This window comes from Pteropus medius, unplaced genomic scaffold, assembly GCF_902729225.1.
Source record: "Pteropus medius unplaced genomic scaffold, Ma_sr-lr_union100, whole genome shotgun sequence".
NCBI lineage: Eukaryota > Metazoa > Chordata > Mammalia > Chiroptera > Pteropodidae > Pteropus > Pteropus medius.
Window position 1 is genome coordinate 1,052,832 of NW_024350324.1, and position 16,659 is coordinate 1,069,490.

Below are 16,659 nucleotides of genomic sequence, written 5' to 3' on the forward strand. Positions count from 1 at the left end.
TTAAAAAAAAAAAAAGTGAAGGCAGAATATGTATTTTCAGACAAATAAAACCCGAGCAAATTTACAGCCAGTAGACCCACATCAAGAAAAATGTTAAAGGATGTTCTTGAGACAAAAGGAAAATATTAAACAAAGATTTGATCTTTGCAAAAGAAATAAGAGCACAAGAAATGTTTAAAATGCGGAAAATAAAATTTTTTCTCAATTTATTAAAAAACATGACTCTATAGCAAAAATAACAATGTACTGTGAGATTTATTTTGTAACATATTAAAGGAACACCATAGTACATGTACGAATGGGAGGTGGGAACGGAAAATTACTGTCGTAAGGTAAGGGTCTTACATCACGTGGGAAGTGGTGTATGTTGTAAGCCCAGAAATCAACTGAAGGGGAATAACTAATAAGACAATTATAAGTGCAAAATGAAATAATAAAAAATAATCGATAAGGCAAATGAAGAGGGAAAAGGTTACAAAGAACAGAAGGGACAAATAGCAAATAGCAAGATGGTAGATTCAAAACCAACCATGTTGATACTCGTAATCCATGTAAATGGTGTGAACACTAATTCAATGGTGGAAACTGACGGTACAGATCTACGTATGTTGTCCACTTCAAATATAAAGACACAGATAGTGTAAAAGCAAAAAAAGTAATCAAAACCATTTAAAAATGAACAAGATTGAAGGGCTACCTGGATTTAAGACTTATTGTAAAACCATGGTAATCAAAACAGTGAAAAAACAAAAGTCAAAAAAGTGACCCCATGTTTATATGGTCAATCGATTTACCTCAAAGGTGCCAAACAACTCAGGGGAGGCCAGAAATAGTCTCTTCAACAAATGGCACTGTAACGACTTAATATCGAAATGGAAAAAAAGCTGTCCTTGACCCTTAATGTGTGCCATGTACAAATTTAACTCAGAATGGAGCATAGGCCTAAATGTAAAAGCTAAGAGTATAAAACTTCTGGAAGAAAACATAGGAGAAAATCTTTGTGACTTTGCTTAGGTACAGATTTTTTCGATAGGACACAAAAAAACACAAACCATTTTTTAAAAAAGAATAAGATAGTCTTTATTTAAAAATATCTTCAAAAAATGTTTTAAAAATGACAAGACAGGCATCAACTGAACAAAAAAAGATTCCCAACACGTATATCTGACAGATAATGAGAAAATAAAAAAGAATTTTAAAGTGGGTAACGAATTTGAACGGCAGATACTTCATCAAAGAAGATTACGAATGACCAACAAGCACATAAACAGATACTTGACATAATTAGTCATTAAGGAAGTGCCCCACCCCCTGTGGAATACCATGATATATCTATTAAAAATATTAAACTGAAAAGTCCACTAACTCCAAGTGTTGGTGAAGTTGCAACACAATTGGAACTTTCATGCACCTTTGGGGGAAACACAAAATGGCACAACCACTTTGGAAAATGGACAGGCGGCGTGTCATCGTGTTTAAGACACATCCACCAGATGACCCAGCCACTCCACTCTTGGGAATTTACCCAAGAGAAATGAAAACCTATTTCCAGACAGAAACTCGTATGCAAGCAATCGTAGCCTCTTTATTCATAATAGCCCCAAAGTGGGAAAAAATTCAAGAATCCATCAACGGGTGAGTGGTATATCCACCCAATGGAATAATTCTCAGCAATAAAAAGAGATGAATTACTGATACACGAGACAGTCTCCAAAGCATTATGCCTAGGGAAGGAAGCGAGACCCAAAACACTACATACCGTGTGATTTCAATCTTCGAAATTCTAGGAAAAGGAAAACGATATTGACAGAAAACATAACGGTGGTGGCGTGGAGGCAGGGGTGAGGCGAGGAGAAAGAACTGTGGGCTGATGGACGTGTTTTATATTGTGACTGTGATATAGTTACACAATCGTAAACAATTGCCAACACTCATCAAACCGCAATCTTACGATAAGTGCATTTAATTGCATATAAAGTACATCTCAATGCTGAACACGTATGTCCCTGCTAACTGCGTTCAAAACACACAAAGCAAAGGCTGACAGAACTAAAGAGGAAAAAAAAAAAGGTCAAATCCATAATTATGGCTAGAGATTGCAACACCCCTCTCTCAATAATTAGAACAAAAAAATCAGTAAGACGGGAACGGCACGACCAGCTAACTTGATGTTTACAGAACATTCCACTAAAAAACAGCAGTATATCTGTTCTCTTCAAATACACAGAGATTATTAGTTAAGAAGGATGGATAGTATGCTGAGTCATGAAATAAGTCACAATGCGTGTGAAAGGATTAGAATCATACAGAATGTTTCCTGATCACAGTGGAATTAAGCTAGAAACTGGAAAGAAAATCACCGGAAATCCCCAAATACACCTTTGTAATTAATAAATATCTTAAGGGAGAGACTTTGAGACTGTGTATTTTCTTGTTTCTTTTCGTATTTTCCCCTGGGACATCAGCATTTGCTGCATTTACTGATTTCAGACACTACACAGCTTCTGACTTTTCTGTCTCAACATCCCTTCACGCCAAGCCCCAAGGTCCCCTCCTCAGGAAACACCACCATCCGCAGGTCGGGAGGTCTCTCCTTCCAGATCCTTCCTCTGCACTTATCACTTCGGCCTCTCCCTGTTCTGTCGGTGGGTTATGTACTTTCGTGTGAATGAGACCCCCCCGTTCTGCTCCTTTCTTTCATTTGATATGTCTTGGATGCTGTGGTTGGCAGAATAAAGGCCTCAGAGCTGTCTTTGTCCTGGTTGAGACATGTGGACGTGTCACCTCACATGGCAGAGGGACGAGTCAAGGCCCCTGAGAGGAGATAACCTTGAGTTCCTGGGGTTCCGGTGTCCTCACGGGGTCCTCATGAGAGGGAGGCGGGAAGCTCAGAGTCACAGGTGGACGTGGCTGTGCTGCCGGCTGTGACGAGGGGGCAGGGGCTTCGAGCCAGGGACATGGTGCCTCCGGAAGCTGGAAAAGGCCGTGCGGTTCTCCCTGGAGCCTCGGGACGGCCCGGCCCTGCCCCTCCTGGATGTAGCCCGTGAAGCCCATGCTGGGCTCACAACCTTTGGGCCTGTGGCATGGATCGCGTGCTATTGTAAACACTGCGTTTGCGGTCATGCATGCTGCCAGCCAGAGGCCTCTCACGCAGAGCATTCTGTGGGAGATTACGAAGCTGGGTCTCGTTTTCTGCTTTAATTGCCACATCGTCACTTTTCTGTGTTCTCCCCTTATAACCACTGCAGCCACCATGACACGAGGCTGAGAGGCGTCCTGGGGAGAGGGACGAGGACAATAAAAACAGGGAGGTGATGAGCACCAGGGCGAGATGTGGGCCTGCTGTGTGTGTGTGGTCAGAGGAGGCCAGCGGTGGGACCTGGGGGCCACAGGGAAAGGGACTTGGGGTCCTGTGAAGGAAAGGGCATTGGGCAGGGAGCGCCATGTCCCCATCCCCAAATGCTGACAAGGCAGTGCCACGTCTCCTCCTCCTTCCTCCTTCGTCCCCCGATCCACGGGATTTCGCACGCAGCCACGTGTACGACGGCTGGGTGGGGGCCTAGGAGAGTGACGGAAAGGTTTATTCCTAGCTCAGCAGTCTAGGGCAGCACAAACCTGTGGAAATTTCCCCCATGACTGGCACATCCCCCACCTGCGCTGCCCAACGTGGCAGCCACCAGTTGCGCGTGGCAACCGAGCTCTTGAAATGTGTCCTGCGGGAATGAGAAACCGAATTTGAAATCTTACTTTAAAACTGAATATGATATCGACAAAGCAGACATTCACGAGCGCTGACGAGGATGTGAAGTCGGAAACCTGGTGCTCGGGGCTGGGATGTGAACCGGGGCCACCACTGGGTGAGCAGGCACTCGAGCAGGTGCTCGTGGTCCCCATGCACAGTGGCAGGACTTAAACAGCCTCAGTGCCTACAGATGAACCTTGAGGACAGTGACATAAACCAGACACAGGACACGTCCTGTGAGATCCTACTCCCAGGAGGTCCCCAGAGGAATCAGATTCACAGAGACATAGATGGTAGGTGACAGGGGCTGGGGGAGGAGAGGGGAGGGGAGGAAGTGTGTATTGGGGACAGGGGACAGTGTCAGTTTGGGACAAGAAAGTCCTGGAGGTGGACGGTGGGGACGGCCGCATGACATGGTAGATTTAATGTTATGTGTACTTTGCTTCAATAAAACATTGAAATTGGTGGCTAGTGAGGGCTGTGTTAGGGAGCACAGATTTAGAGGATGGTCCAGTGGGCAGGGCAGAGGTGCAGCAAGGGGTCTGTCATCAGAAAGACCCTGATTATACTCCCAGCTGTGTCAGGGGCTCAGGCAAGTCATTACTGAAGCCTCAGTTTCCTCATCTCCATTGGGATCAAAATTAAACAGAAGTCTCAATTCAGGGGGCAGAACTAGGATTAACCTAGGATTTCTAAACTGTGTAATTCTGCGCCCCCAGGGACACTGGGCCGTGTCTGGGGACGTCTGTGGCTGTCATTACTGGGGTGCTCCCGGCATCGAGTGGGTAGGGGCCAAGGATGCTGCTTGACCCCACAGAGCCCAGGACGGCCCCACAGAGGGAGACCTTCCAAATCCTGATTGTGCTGATGGTTTCACGGGGTGTACACATGTCAAAACTCGTCAAATTTTATAATTTAAATGCATGTATTTTATTGTATGTCAATTATGACTCAACGAAGCTATTTTAAAAAGTAAAGCCCCCCTGATACTGTTTCCTTCGCTGCTGGATTTTTCTCCTCAAAATGTTTCACCTTCTAGGACACACATTTTTAACCTTGTGGTTTATCAGTCTCCACCACCACCTCCACCCTGAACACAAATTCTACGATCTAGGGAACTTGCCATTTTGTTTGCTGTAGGCGCTTAACAAATGTTTGTTAAGTTAATGAAGACCAATGAGTGGTTTTGACAAGAGCCGCATTTTACAGAACCGGAAGCTGGTAGAATACATGCAAAGCCCAGGATATCCAGCAGAGGGCAGTGCTAGTCAGGCTTGGAGAGGGCAGAGCTGCGAAATGACCTTTGAGTCCTGAGCATGGGGACATGGCCAGAGGTTCCTACACCTGGGATCAGTTCCACCTCCACCCTGAATCACTTCCCTCATCCACGAATGACACATCTACCCACCCATCCACCCATCCACCCATCCGTCTACCTGTCTGTCCATCCATCCACTCATTTGTTCAATAACATCATACTGAGTGTCTACTCCCTGCCACCTTTGGCAATGAGCAGCGATGGAGGACAAAATTGTAGCCAAGGGAAGGTTCGGGGGGCCTGGTCTGGTCTCGGACAGGTAAGCGTCAGGACAAAGTGAAGGGTTGGGACAAACAGCATGGCGGAGGAACAGAGAGGAGGCTGTAGTGGCTGGAGCAAAGTGAGCAAGGAGGGGAGTGAACAGACGTGATCTTGGTGAGTCTGACAGGGCCCCGATCAGGCAGCACCTTGCAGGAACATTCGCTGAGCGCTTAGGGTATACCCCACACGTTCTATTTTGATGCTCGAGACAATGGAGGAGTCACCTCTTTCCGCTCTTGATCGAAGAGGCTCAGAGAAGTGAGGTCAGTTAACCAAAACCCCACAGCTGGGGTTCCCAGATTCAAACCCTGGTCTCAGGTTTGTCTCCTGCTCCCAGCTACCTTTGGATTCAGCTCAGACACCACGAACAGGTTCTCTCATCTGCACTTGGCTTCACTGTTTCGAAGCTCTCTGTCCACTGAGGGGGACTCCTGGTTGTTAGTCAGTCAATGCCGTGATGACGCTTTGTGACAGACTGAACCAAAGCCCAGGGGCTTAGACTGTCGTCACCCATCCCATCTGCAGGTCCGCTGGGCGTCCGCAGATATAACCTCGGCCGAGCAGTCTTGGTTCCAAGCCTGGGCTGGCCCATTGGGATCCATGCAGAGTGCACTGCCATGTTTAACGAGTGGCCCTTGGGAAGGGGGACATTCATCTGTCACTGTGCCCACTTCCATGGTGTCCCAAGGCCCACTATGGCTGATTTCAAGCCAGCGGAATGCAGAGTTGGGAAGAGATGCGCAGTAGCAGGCTGTCACTAACTCTCTGTTCGGGTGGCTGTGACAAAAACACCACAGACCGGAGGCTTACAAACGCAGGCATGGATTTCTCACAGTTCTGGAGGCTGGTGGTCCAAGTTCAAGTCCCCAGCAGCCTCAGTGTCTGGTGAGACCCTTCCTGATTCATAGATGCCTGTCTACTCTCTGTGGTGGTGGTGGGGGAAGCTCTCTGGGGGTCCCTGTCACAAGGGCGCTCATCCCATTCACAGGGGCTGCCCACTCACCACCTCATCACCTCCCGAAGGCCCTGCCTCCCAACGCCATCATATTGTGGGGGAGGTTTCAGGATGTGAATTTGTGGGGGGCACGTTCAATCCACGGCACATGCTCTTTCCACCATAATGACACAATAGGTCTAAGTGACAGCAAGACAAAGACACAATAGTAAAACAAATGGGAATGGTGAGTTTTGAGTATTGATTACCTTTGCTTTAATTACGATGTATTTAGTTGCATTTATGTAATTTAATTTTTAGTACTGGCTGTGTTTAAAAATCAGGTCACAAAATTCCTGAGTATTTAACGATGAGCCAGCGCGGGCCGGCTTCAGCACTCTGCTGGTCCTGCGAGGCTGTGCTCATGTCCGTAGGGCCAGCCCAGTAACAGATGCAGCTTTTGAGCATCTGCCATCATTTCATTTGTCAGAGTAAATCAGGGCCACACACACACACACACACACACACACGCACGCGTGCACATCTGTGGGGCAGAATGGACTCTTCCTCAGGTCGGAAGAATTCAATCTCACCTGACAAGGTGTGCTGACATAGGCAGATGTCAAGGACACGAAAGAATAAAATGAGAACCGCCAAGTGCCATTGTGCCTCCCCACCCGTTTTTAATAATGACCGTTGAGATACGTCTAAGAAAAAACTCGCTTCTCTTCCTGTGTGTGTCTCCTTCTCTCTCACAGTTGTCACGCTCATACCACTTCTGACACCAGATGTCACCTCGGGGATCTTGATGGAAGCTTCACCACAAGTTGGTGCGATCGATGATTAATTCAGTCTCCAGCTCCTCCTCCCTCCCTGGAGGGTTGGGGTGGGGCTGAAAGGTCCAGCTTCTAACCAGGGCTTGTTCTGGACCAGCCCCTACCCAGGACCCCACCCGGAGTCACCTCAATAAACAAAAGACACATCTGTCACCCAGGAAATCCCCAGGGATTTAAGAGCCCGGTGTCAGGACCCAGGGGGAGACACCGAATATCAGAACAGATGCTGCTAGTGCTCTTGTCGTGTAGGAAATTACAGGGGTTTTGGAGCCGGTGTCAGGAGTCAGGGGGCAGACAGCAACATAGATCTAGTTTCTGTTCTATTATTTCATGAGGTATAATTTACATACCATAAAATTCACCCTTTTCAAAGTCCAACTCCATGGTTCTTAGTATAGTCACACTTATGCAACCATCACTACCACCTAATTCGAGAAGTTTCACCATCCGAAACCAAAAACTAAACCATAAAAAAACCCCGTCCCCTCCCCAGCCCCTGACATCCACCGATTCGCTTCCTGTCTGTGGATGCGCCTGTTCTGGACGTGTAACATCAGTGGAATCTCACACCGTGTGGTCTTGTGTGTCCAGCGTCTCTCAGGAGTGTCGTGTGTTCAGGGTCCGTCCACGCCGTGGCGAGTGTCAGCGCCTCCCCCCTTTTCGTGGCCAAGTGACACCGCCCCGCGTGGACGGACCATTCATTGTGTGTGTCCATTCATCTCTCGATGATGGGTATTCGGGATGTTTCCACTTTTTGGCAATTATGAAGAATGCTGCTGTGAACATTCACGTACAAGTGTTTGTCTGGACATCTATTTTCATTTTTCCAAACATGCGGTAACTCTATGTCTAACCTTTTGAGGAACTTCCAGACTATTTTCAGCGCAGCTGCACCGTTTCACATTCCCATCAGCAACGTGTAATTCCAATTTCTGCACGTCCTCTCCGACACTCGACGTTACGTGTTTTTGATCCTAGCCATCACGGTGGGTACGAAGCGCCATCTCGCTGTGGTTGCCATTTGTGCTTCCCTGATGGCTAGTTCTGCTGAGAGTCTTTTCAGGAGCTCGTTGCGCATCTGGGCATCTCCTTTGGAGAAACGTCTATTCAGACTTGTATCCTCTTTTTAAATTGGGATCATTATTACGAGTTTTTCACATATTCTAGACAGATGTCCTCTACCAGATTATCTGACGTGCAAATGTTTTCTCCAATTATGTGGGTTGTCTTTTCATTTTCTCCATGATGGTCTTTGAAGCACAAAAAGCTCTCGCTCTGATGATGTGTAATTTCTCTGTATCGTGTATGTTCTCATGCGTATTTTTTGGTGGACTAGTGCTGTCGTTTCTCTTGGCTACGTATCCGGAACTGGAATTCCTGGGTCCTGGGGCAAGTGTATGCTGGTTTTAATAGTTGACGCCAAACAGTTTTCCAAAGTGTTGTAAGAATTTACAGTCCCAGCAACGTGGGTGTTCCAACGTTATCTGTTCTCCCCACTTGGTTTTATCAACAATGTTTGTTCAATGAACGCACGTGCGTAAGGTGACTGCTAAGGTGCCCCTGTGGCAGACGAGGAAGCTGGGTCTCAGGCAGGGAGGAGGCTTGCCCTGGCCTCTCAGGTCGGTGGCAGAGCACGAGCCATCTGGCTCAGAATCAGAGAAACGCCTTCTGCTTCTGCTGCTGAAGGGCAGGGTCCCAAGGCTACGCTTGGTGCCAGGGTGAGCAACTGGGCACCGCCAGCCCCAGAGACACCAGGCAGCCTGCCTCAGGCCCCTGGTGGCTGGGGAGGAGGGCCCAGCAACGGACACGTCATCTTGCATCACCTGTGGTCCTGGTAACCACAGGCACCAGGTCTGCAGGGAGGGTGTGGAAAGGCTGGCAACTCCTGTCAAGACGGTGGCGTAAGCTGAGCCACCAAGGGAGGTGACTAAGGAGCCTGGAGGGCCCTGCTAGTCCCCACTGCACTAGGAACTCGACCCGAAAGCACGACCCTGGGCCTCGCTTTCCCCAACCGTAATGTGGGGCCCTGACGGTCCCTGCGGGCCCAGACTCATGGGGAGAAGGGTGGGCAAAGGCCTTAATGGTGGTGCCCTCGACGACGGCAGCGGGCGTACTTACCGGGCATTTACTACGAGCCTTGTCTGTGGTGCCTCATAAAAATCAGAGGTTGAGAGCTCCTCCAAATCACAATCACCAAGGCAGCAGAACGGGATTGGAACCCACTTGTATTTCTACCTGGGAGTCCCACCTTCCACATCCCCCCAGAGCGGGGCTCGGATTGGGCCACTAAGTAACCGGCCAATACCTGTACTGGCCAGGGCTCTGGGCCACCTGACAGGCTGCTCCCTCAAACTACGGCTGGCCACTTTGGTAAGGGAGCCGATCCTTGTCCAGGAACCAGGGTCACGTGACAGAGTCACCTAACAATAGGGCCACGGGGCGCGGGCGGTGCCTGGGGCTCTTTCCCCAAAAGACTGCCATGGGTTTGGCGGGTGTTTGGATTTCTTGGTGGAAATGCTACCTAAAATACAAGACTGCCCAGTTAAATCCGAATTTCAGATAAATGGTGAATTTTGTTTAGCATAGGTACCGCCCCTCACTATTTGAGACCTACTTACACTAAAAGAAATTGTTTACCTGAAATTCAAACTCTAACTGGGAATCTGGCGTATTCATTTGCTAAATCTGGCGACCCCAGTCTGAGGACCCGCCACTGCAGACAGGTCACAGGGAGGAAAAGCGCAAAGGGCAGGAGAACTAACGAGATTTGTCCCTGCACGGGGACTAAATCCATGGGGACTAAATCGTGCACATTTGGGTCTGGCCCTACCTGCTCCCGTCCTCCCCCAAGACCCTGCCCTCTTCCCACCCGTGAAGAGGACAGTCAAAACGAGCCTCATTTCTCTCTCCTGATTCTCACGACATCCACCAGGAGTTCGTCAGACAAAATGAACCTGTTTTCCGAACGCAAAAATACTGGCTTGTTCAATATCGCATGGGAAAACTGAGTCCAGAGACCTGGGATCCACAGCAGCTACTTCCAACTTCTCCCTCTGGGTTTGAGAAACAGCCCCCTCCCCACCATCCCCCACCCCCCACTGGTAATGCTTACCTAACGGACCCGAAGGGACACGACTGTGGTCCCAGGAAGTTGGGTTTATGAACTCGCTGTAGCAAGGGAGACCAAGCAATGGAGGAAATTGAGGCGTCTCACCAAAAAGTAAAATGAGACAGAGATTATAGGACTGGGAGGTAGAGTTTAGGTAATAATTACACGAAACATAGTTTGATGGGTTCAAAGGTAGGCAGAGCCGCGAGTGGACAGGCTGGCATCAAGCTGGGGCTGAGACGCCGGCGCAGGCTTCTGCCTCCCCAGAAACCGCCAAGTGGAGCGCTGTTCTGGACGCTCTCTATTTGAAGTTCCGCACCTGGGCTGGGAATTCAGGCTGCTTCTCTGGGTCAGTGACCTACAGGCTCCAGACCCTCCAGGCGAGAGAGCGAGATGGTGCCTTCTCACCATGTGACAGGCCTGAGAACAGCAAAGATTCCGGGTCTATGATTCTAGAGACCAATGTGTCCTTAATACGTGCCAGCATCTTTAACGTTACCCAACAGCAGCCATTTGTGCAGATGCGCATCACATGTCCGTCCCATGATGTGGAACACTTACCAGTCCACAACACCCAGCGTCTGGGCTTGGTTTCTAACCATTCTCTGACAAAAGGCACCAGAGCTCCGTGGAGAAATGGCCGATTCTAGTCCCAGGCAGGAGGTGTGCCTGGAGCCTGGGGAGGCCTGTAGCACCCGGCGGTAAGTGCTGAGAGATCCACAATGACGAGAATGTATCACAGGGACAGAGAAAGCAACTAAAAGAGCTCTCATGCCCAAGGCTGGAACGACATCTGCGACAAGATGAAGCAGTATCGGATTATAACCCAAAAGCTAACCAAAATGTCCGTGACGCTGTATTGCTACAAACAAATGATTACTAAATGGGAGAACAGACAGATCTCCCAGGCAGAAACGGTCACAATAATTTACATGAGTCCTTGGCCGTCAAGAAGGAGCATGACTTCTACCCCCTAGGTGTGGGCCGGGCAGTGACTTCCTTCTGAAGAGAACAGGATGGAAGGAGGGGGAGTTTACAGTGGAGATGCCCACAGCCCACCCACTAAAAGACCCCAGAAATGTGAGTGCCCCCTGGGCCCAGTCCAAATCACTGACTTACAGAATAAGGAGCCAGTTGAACGACGGTTGTTTCAACTGCAGGGTTAGAGGGGCAGGGATATGTGCGCTGATGAGCCTACCTCGCGAACGCACATGGCAAGGGGTGTGGACAAGCACAGTCCTACGGCAAGGACTGGCATGGCTGGGGCTGGCGACGGCCCCCACTTCCAGCACCCAGCGCCGTACCGCGTCCTTGGGGGTCAGGAAAGGCCTACTTAGGTACAAGTGTGTCTTCTGTACATACAGACACACACCTACATCCAACTGAGAGCTGCTTCCACACCCCCGGCTACACCCCGCTTTTCCTTCATTACAGTGTTCATCTTTCCCCACGGGGATACCTTCCCAGAGTTACGTCTGCCAGATGACCTTAAACTTGGCATAGATTTGTAACTCTCCCTCCCTGCTGAGGCATCCGTGCCTCCAGTCCTGCCAAGAATGAGCTCGCCGACCCCAGGACAAAGCAAAGGAGGCAACGGGAATACAGCAAGAGGACTTGTAGCATTCTAGAATTCTGCAGTCGAAGCCCGCCCTTGTCTGCAGAGCCAGTCAGTGGGACTCTACGTGCTACCGTCATTTCTTTAAATCACGGCAAAATATGTATAAGTTTTCCATTTTCACCATTATGATTCAGCGGCATTAAGCACATGTATTTTGTGTCCCCCCAAAGCCCCCATCTGGATTTTCTCATCATCCCAAACTGACAGTCCCCATTGAACACTAACTCCCCACCCCCACCACTCTGCGTGCTGTCTCTGTGGGTCTGACTCCTCTAGGGACCTCGTGTGAGTAGTTTCATACAGTACCTGGTTTATTTCTTACTTCACTGAGCATCATGTCGTATGGCAAGGTCCATCCACACTGTAGCAGGTGTCAGAACGTCCTTCCTTTTTGAGGCTGAAGAGTATCACATTGTCTCGAGGGACCACTTGTGTCAATCTATTCGTCTGTTGATGGAATCTGCGGGTTTCTGCCTTTTGAGCATTGCGAGTGATTCTTCTGTAAACACTTGTGTACAAGTATGTGAGTCCGTTTTCGGTTCTTTTGGATAGACACCTAGGAGTGGAATCAGCAGGTCACAGGATAACTATTTACCCTTTTGAGGAACCACCAGACTGTTCTCCAGAGTAGCTGAGGGATGACATACGTACAAAAGGACGCCAGTGCACTAATTTCAAGTGACTAGCTTAATAAATTGTATCTGTCTCGCTGCAAGTTGCTGCCACTCAGACCACAATTCAGAACGTACCCAGCCCCTCCCAGGAGTCCCATAAGCCCCTTCCCAGTCGGCACCCCCTGGAGATGACCTCTGACTTTAAGGCCATTTATTAGTTTTTCCTGGTGTTGGATGTCGTGCTCGTGGAGTTATAAAGGAAGTCTTCTTGGTTGTTTGACTGCCTTCACCCAACCACTCTGAGAGTCATGCAAGCTGGTGCGTGTGGCAGCAGGCTCCTCCTTTTCCAGGCTGCGTAGTGTCCCTTTGTGTGACTTGCTATGACTGTACCACAGTTTATTCACTCATTCTCCTCTGGAAGGGCATGAAAATCGTTTCCAGTTGCCGACTACCGTGAATAAAGCCGCTGTGAACATTCTAGTGCCACGTCTTTCGGTGGGGACGTGGACACTTATTTCCTTGGGCGTACCCTCACGAGGGAACTGCTCAGATTTGCATTTCCACCGGCAACACACGGGGGTTCCAGTGGCTCCTCAGGCTGACCGACACTCGACGTGGTCGGCCTCTTTAATTTTGGCTCTTTAGGGGAGGGGACTGTCCACCATGCTTTAAAAGATAACATCGTCAGTTCCCAGTCCTTCGATGGCATGGGCCCCGATGGGATCCGATGAGAATGGCATTTTATCTGTTTGGGTCTTCCTCTCCAAACCCAGTAATCCCAGACGAAGCATTAAGAAAAATACCAGAAAAACGAAGACCACGTAAACAGATCGAGGGACAAAATAGCCAACCCAGGAAAGTTTGAGAAACTGTCACAGCTCAGAAGAGAACCGGACGTAAAAAGGATGTTTGGAATAAACTAATAATATTCAAATGAGGTCCGGACTTCAGTTAATAATCACGACTGGAGATTGGTTCCTTAGTTGCAACAAATGTATCACAGTAAAACAGTTACAAATCAGTGGAACTGGGCACAGGCAAAGAACACGCTGTTCAAGCTTTGCTACTTTTTGGTAAAGCTCAATAAACAAAGGTAACAGCGTATTTCTGTCACTTGAACTTGCTGGGGCTTCTTTTCATCTTACGAGCAGATAACAAAGGACTGCTGCCTGCCCCACACCTGGGTCGTGAGCAGGAGCTTTGAAGACCAAGGCGTTGCGGGGAGGGGGACACCTGTGGGGTATCTGGAACCACAGGAAGGATGAGCCAGGTCGGTTAGGGACCGACTCCGAAGCGCCCAGGGTCCTGACCTTTTCTCTTGGACATGAGCACTCCTAGAGCCCGACAGCCAGCACCTGCATCTCGTGCCTGAGGACACGCCTGGAACCGTGCAGGCCAGAAGTGGCTGGGAACTCATACGTACACCCAGCCTTCCACCAACAACCGATAGGAGTTGGTGTAGAAGTGCCCCAGCTCTGTCACCCCTCGGCGGGCTCATTTCAAGGTACTCTGATGGTAAAGCCCCAGCGGCACCCAGTGGCAGCTGGTGTGAGCATCAGCCTTTCCGCAGCCTTCTCTTACCTGTCTCGCCGCCGCCATGCGGTGCTGTAGTCTGCATCGCTCAGATCAGCAACCTGTACGCAAGTCCTCGTTCTTGGCGTCGCTGGGGAACTCAATCCACAATAGAGGCCGTGACAGTGACAAGATAAAATCTCTGGGAAGAGGTACGGGAAGAAGTAGAGGCCACCACAACTGGGCCCCAGCCCCCGAGTCCCAGCTCGGCACCGCATCTGTCATTTCCAACCCAAACCTTGTCTCAGCCCCGCCCCGCTGCCCCAGTCCAGGTCATCTCAGGCTGCAGAGTGACCGGGAGAGTCCCCGCCCTCACAGGACTCTGCAGGAACCAACAGGTCAGAAGAACATTAGTGTAGGGTCCCCCCTCGGCACTGGGGACGGTGAGGCCAGACCTTCTCTGTGGGGGGGCCGTCCTGGGCACTGTGGGGGCTGAGCAGCCTCCCCAACCTCACCGACTCATGCCAGAAGCACCCATAGTCATGACAACCACAGATGTCTCCAGACATGGCCTGTCATCCCCTGGGGAGCGGGGTCACCTGGGAAGCCACCAGCAGGGCCCTGGGCGGTCAGCCCCTTTTGCAACCGTGCCCCTCCTCCCACTCCTCTCCTGCTGCAGAAGTCCCTGTGACATCTCCCCGAACAATAACTGCATCCTATTGGTTACTTGTCTGCTCCAGCCCTAGCATAGGAGGGCCTGTCAGGCAGGGATCCTCCCCCGCTCTCTCTGCTCTTATGTCCCCAGGACCCGGAGGAATGTCCGCCGTGTAGTAAGTGCTTAATAAATGCTTGGTGAAGAAAGGAGCTAAACAAAGGGGTGAGTGGATGAATGAGTGAAGGGCAACAGTGAAGGAAGAAAGGAGGGGGCGGATCTCCTTTCAAGCTGCATGGGGGATGGGAGAGCAAGCACAGGGTCAACGCTATACGATGTGACTGGCCACCCTGGTTTGCCTGGACTGCCAATCCTAAGACTGGGCCACTCCCGGGCACACCGGGACGGTCACTCTCCCTAACCATACTAACAATTCCACCAGCAAGAGTGACGGCAAATAAAACTTCTCCTGCCCAGGCACTGTTCCAGCACTTTCTGTGTTGCTGATCCTCCTGCGTGGCAGCTGTGTAGAGGCCAAGTCCACTCTGCCCGAGGTCCAGACGGGGAAGGGTGGCCACCCTTCCCCTCAAATGGGAGGTGGGGGGTGGGTGTGGGAGAAGTCAGAAAGCAGGAGCAGCTGCTGTGAGCCACTCTGGCTGGCTGCCTGAGTCAGGGTCTGAGGGAACCTGGGGGTCTCTCTGCAGAAAGTAACGGGGGATGGGGGGAGATAGACGGGGGGGGAGGGAGGGAGATGGAGGTGGAAGGGAAGGAGAAGGCATGTGGATGGGCAGAGAAATGGTGGTGGGAGGGAGGGCGAGAGGAAGTGTCCTGCGCCTCCGGCTCCGGCTGCTGCCATGTCCTGTGGGGTGAAAGCTTAGAATAGCTCCCGAGAGACCGCGGGACTGCTCACCTCCCTGGTTGAAGGCGGCTTTGGGTTTCCCAGGCTGGGAAGGGGGTGATGAGCAGGGACAGAGCAGGGACCCCTCTCTAGGACCGCCCAGACCGTCCTTGCACTCCCGCGTGCCAATGTCCCCATGTAGGCCCACCCCCACCCCACAATAACTGCTGTCCTGAAGTCAGTCGGCCTTGGCTGGGATTTCGAAAAGTGGAAGGGGCCGCATCTGGTCCCTGGCCCGCAGCACTGCCTGTGAGAGTCACACGGGAGCATGCGAGCGGCTGTCAGAACTCCCCCAGGCCCAGGAGCAGGCCAAACCTCTGTGACCCCCAGGCACGTCCCTGGGGAACAGCAGCATCACCCACCCTCCTGGGAAGCTGTGACACTTAAAGGGAGATACTGAAAGGACAAGCGGCTGGCTCCCTTTCTGGCACAGAGCCCATGCTCAACCGTCATAGTCACGTGACCGTGTTAGTGAGGCCCGCGAGAGTCCACGGGATGCGCAAGTGTGTACACACGCATGTACATACACACATGCCTCTTTATAAGTACGTGGACGTGCGTAAACGTGGACTATGCAGCAGGTACACATAACACGTGCACAGCACACACACACACTTCCCTATAAACTGCATGCGCGCACCCTCGTACAGGTATACAGGTGTGTGTTCAGCACACGCACACGTACGTACACGTACTACTGCGTGAACACAGAGGGAGTTCCAGGCGAAGGACGGGCTCACGTGACCCTGCAGGACGCAGCTGGAGGTCGGGGAAGACCTCGCGTGACGGCAGGAGTCCCTGTCCAGGAAACCTCCTTTTTCTTCTCTTGAGACTTCGTCTCCCAGGCCGAGGCCGACACGCACGGCGGCGGCGGCGGTCACAACCCCCTTCAACGCAGCCGGCTGGCTTCCTGCTAATCTCATCTGAAAAATGCCTCCGGGCCACATCTGGGATCGAAGCACCATGACCGCTGTCATTACCTTCCCCGTTCAAACGGCAGCTCTGGGCGGGCAGGTCTCCTCCTGTGCCAGCCTGAGGGCCCAGCGCTGGGCCTCAACGAGCAGCATCCCTGTTGAGCGAGTCCCGTTCCTCGAGCTGGAGCGGAGGCCTGGGCTGCGGCCGCCACATTTAACGGGGGATTAGAACTTTATTATGGGGCAGGGGG

General features: G+C 50.9%; 1 long non-coding RNA gene across 4 annotated transcripts; it reads right to left on the reverse strand.

Annotated features, from left to right (window-relative positions):
- Window positions 1-6,913: 6,913 nt before the first annotated feature.
- On the reverse strand, window positions 6,914-16,653 carry LOC120583725 (uncharacterized). 4 transcript variants are annotated; one of them, XR_005647860.1, is made up of 6 exons: window positions 16,184-16,653; window positions 14,014-14,146; window positions 12,125-12,374; window positions 10,762-10,993; window positions 10,204-10,620; window positions 6,914-8,976 (listed from the first exon to the last, which is right to left on the reverse strand). It is a non-coding gene; the product is annotated as an uncharacterized LOC120583725 (long non-coding RNA). The 4 variants fall into 4 exon arrangements; XR_005647858.1 differs by having other exon boundaries at window positions 10,204-10,993; window positions 16,475-16,653; XR_005647859.1 differs by having other exon boundaries at window positions 10,204-10,993; window positions 12,141-12,374.
- Between the last annotated feature and the right edge of the window lie 6 nt (window positions 16,654-16,659).